We start from the raw sequence: 4,415 nt of genomic DNA, 5'->3' as shown, positions 1-4,415 counted from the left end.
ATTATTCCGGTGTTCTAATATAACATAAAAAGTATTAAAAAAATGATTGGATAAAACATAAAATGATACCTTCGATATTACGATTGCTTCGATAGTTCAATTTTGGATCCTCAAAAATGCTAACACTTTGATGTTTCGATCTCATGCAGTTAAAAGAACCACAGATGTTTAGAATATTAATTCAAATCGACTAAATTTTTTTAGACGTATTATAGATTTTAAAAGAATTATAAGAAGTTCCGTTTTAAGTGTAATAATATTCCTATTTACCGCTTTCAATTAAGGCTAGGAGTAGGACAATAACCCAAGGGTCACAATCGAAAATACACCGCCTCATAAACGAATGTACTCTTGAAATTTAATCGAATTAAATAACTGTTATTGTATCGAGTTACTAACAAGTAACCCTTGGGTATCTCGTTGAGTGCTACGTAAACTTAGTATTGCTTCCTAGGTATTTTTTTAAGTACTTTGTTATATGATATAAATGTTTAGTACCTTAGTTTAGTTTAGTAGTTTATAAGACTATTAATGGTAATATATTCTAAGATATCGAGTAGAAATAAAACATAGAAACAAGTCATAAGAATATTGCGTAATAAATATATATATATTTAAATTGTCTAGTTTGAAGCAAAATATTCAATTGGTTGATTTAAAAACTTGAATTTATCTAAATTATTATTAGAACTCCATTAGTATCTCACTCGTAAAATGCTGTAATTTAATTTACGGTGATACGGCATTTTGATGCGAGTAGCCCGTCGGTGTTACAATGATTATAGGCAATGTTGCGTATTATTTTGTGCATTACACGGTTGTGTACTGCGGTAATTTTAAGTTTGTTCTTACAAAATTTACTTTTGGTTTTTTATTATTGTTTAAAAAAAAATCTAGGAATGAAATAAATTATTTTCCGTTAAATAAGTTAAATTACTACAAAAATAAATCTATTGTTTTTTATAAAATTATATATTAAAATTTGTCAAATTTTTTACTTAAAAAATAAATAAATTATTATACAGATTATTTATATATTTTCACTGTTTTATTAAAAATAGTCATATTTCGAATTTTAACATTTAGTAAGTCATTACAATCAATGAAATTTTGAATATAATAGCCACACGCAGGCCTGTTTAGATAGACTATTCACTCATTGTAGTACCGAATAGCTGTACTATGTATTACTATGAATTACGATTGAAAACGCAATATCTGAAATTAGTTTTCAGTACGCAGGCAATGCATGGACTGGTTGGAAACATAAGCATATTTATTAAGGCGACTTACAAATTGTTCGTATAATATGTTGATTAATTCAAGGAGCAGAAGATACGGGATAAATGAGTTACAATTTACAAAAAAAAGTCGAGACGTAATAGGAACAAATCTGAATTAGTAGATTAATATATTATTCCTTTTTGTAATGAAACTGTAACTAATAAAAATACCTCTATCCGATTTTTATTGGGTATTTGAAATTCGGTTACATAAATACGATAACGTGATTGGCTAAAAAACGTTTAAAAAACTAAAAACAAAAGTTAAATAGAAATCCTGTTGAAAATAGTTCTGTTAATTTATTGAACGAGTCCGTGTACACTTTATTTAAACTTTTCAAATTCCCAAATTTATTTGATTATTAATATATATTTTCTAGTAATAAAAACAGAGACGTTACCTTAACAATAGTCTGCCCAGGAGATGCAAGTGCAACTAACTGTTACTCAGGACACAGAGGCCCTGTCAATTACTCAATTATGTATTGCACGCATCTAACGCACGCACTTAAGGGTAAGCACAGACGAATCGCAAAATATTAAATTATTTTATTTTAAATAAGGTATATATCACTTATTTATTATGAAAAATAATCAGATGGAATCAAAGTAAGGTTTAAAGAAATGAATTTATTTAACATGTAAAGCCTTTAAATTTCCCACTGCTAGGCTAAGGCCTCCTCTCCCTTTGAGGAGAAGGTTAGGAGTATATTCTACCACGCTGCTCCGATGCGTGCTGGTGGATTATATGTGACGGAATTTCGTCGAAATTAAACACATGCAGCTTTTCTCACGATATTTTCCTTCAACACCGAGCACGAGATGAATTATAAACACAAATTAAGCACATGACAATTCAGTGGTGTTTGCCTAGGATAGAACCCGCAATCATCTGTTAAGACTGGGCCGTCTCGCCTCAATGTATTTAAGTTGTTGATTAAAAAATATAACACATTTATTATAAATATATGACGCATTTCAGAAGAGGTAACATGTAACATGTGAAGAGGTGATATTTCGTACACTATTTTTTTAAGTAAGCATCCGAACTTAATAATGAGTAATACATAGCAAAACCAAGACGTAAAGCGCGATGTTTTTGGTGACGAGAGCAGAAAGATTTATGTTTAAAACTGTTTTTTTTTTCTTTCCAAATTTTTAAATGGGTAGTAGTATAAAATCTACAAACTTTTTTATAGGGATTTCTTACTTTAAAATCTAGCAAGATATCATATAACGGCAAATCTCCGTATAGAATTAGTTAATACTAATTCTATGCATTCTTCATATTCAAGCTAATGTAATTATTAGTATTAATAATTCTAATAAATTATTATTAGTAGAATAGTCATTGAAAAGCTTTTAAAAGAAAACGATCATATTTGTAAAATGCGTGAACAAACACAATACATTAAAAAAATCATAATTAAAATTGTAATAACGGTTAATAGAATTAAACGGACGATTTTTTTGAAAATGGAATTTTTACGTATTATTTTTATTTACGATACCGATTGAATGCACAATGGCCTTTAAAGAACACTTCAGACAAAAGTATAGTGCGCGTTTGCTATCGCCTAAACCCCTGTTCCCGGGATCATTTATGGCTGCGATTTCAGCGTAAAGACTCGCAGTTTTTTAAACGGCGTTAGGAGACTCGTACAGCTATGCAATGGTAACACCTAACCATTAGATATATGTTTTGTTTTATGCGATTTTATTCTGGAATTTTCCAACATTTAAGTGTATCATCGTCGTTTTATTTTACGTTTCCGTTGTGTCGCATTGGTATTAAAATATTATTACTTCTATGTAAAAATATCGTATGCTTATTACCTCCATATAGTAAAATGTTTACCTGCGCAAAACGTATGTTTAATAAAATTATCCATTGAAAAGACGTGAAAACTAGCAGTAAGTCTAATGAACATATCGTTTAAAGAACTTGATGGTAGGGCTTGAACTTGAGCAAGCCTATCTGGGTGGGTATTTATCAACTCATCAGGTTACAACCGCCAAACAGCCATACTTAGTATAGTTGAATTCTGGTTTGAAGGGTGAGTGAGCCCGTGAAAACTATAGGCACAAGGGACATAACTTCTAAGTACCGCCATGAAAGTAATAATTTATATTTCTAAAAAGCGACAATATCTATGATCAGTTACTTAACAAATTTTAATCCTTTTCTTACGTTTAGATACTTATATTTTACGTTACAGATCTATTCATTCACGAAAGCCCTTCTAACATCAGTAGATTTTTTTCCTATGTTCAAGATGATATTAGTGACAAATATTAAAATACAAATACACTTTATCGCCTTAATATTAGAAGATTTGCTGATTGAAGTTTTACTCCATGGCATTTCAAAAATGACCCAAAAATTAGATATTTTAGGACAAAGAATGTGTTAATTTCTTTTCTCTTGGAAATAACTCATCTATACGAAATGATTGTAATTTATCACCTACATAACAACTATTATATGTATATATAGAACCTAAAAAAAGTAAAAAAAAATATTCAATAATTCATACAGATATTCAATTATAATTCCTTAAATACTAAAGATATTCTAATTCTATTATATTAAATAAACACCGAGTTAAAAAATTACATTTTCTACATCTCTTTAACGATATTGCAAAAATGTTGATGTAAGAGAAATGGCGTAGAATAAAACACTCTTCCCTCAAATTAATATTTCAGAACCTCACTTCATAAACAAAACCTCACGATACAAAGGGCTCCACATTTTTACAAAGCCTTTATAATTCTCAACAATAATGAAAATGAAAATGGATTTGAAACAATGTTTGTTGTTGAAACTGTTATTAAGCGTGGTAAGTGTCAGGGGCATTAACTCTTAGTGATGTATCGTTAAGGGTCGAAAATAAACCAAAATAATGCGACCTTCATATGACAATGTTTGTTTTGGGCTTTTTTTAAGAAAATTTAAAATTTGAAGGTCAATTTCAATTGGTCGCTGAAAAGCTTAAGCTTGTCCTTAAGAGGCGATTAATTTGAATATTATCTTACCTCTCATACTGTCTATTTCAATTTTAGTAGCTTTGAAAATTCTTATTTAAGATAAATTTATGAGAGGAAAACTTTTTATTTTCTGACGATGAT

The 4,415-nt window shown here is 29.3% G+C and overlaps 1 protein-coding gene across 1 annotated transcript in view; it reads left to right on the top strand.

Moving 5' to 3' along the window:
* LOC113401878 (slit homolog 3 protein) overlaps positions 1 to 4,415 on the top strand; it is a 92,578-nt gene that overhangs the window by 53,961 nt on the left and 34,202 nt on the right. The gene's annotated exons all lie outside the window — the stretch shown is intronic.

Source organism: Vanessa tameamea, chromosome 23 (assembly GCF_037043105.1).
Source record: "Vanessa tameamea isolate UH-Manoa-2023 chromosome 23, ilVanTame1 primary haplotype, whole genome shotgun sequence".
In the NCBI taxonomy this organism is placed as follows: domain Eukaryota; kingdom Metazoa; phylum Arthropoda; class Insecta; order Lepidoptera; family Nymphalidae; genus Vanessa; species Vanessa tameamea.
Note: the sequence above shows the minus strand (reverse complement) of the source record. Positions and strands in the feature narration are given on the sequence as shown.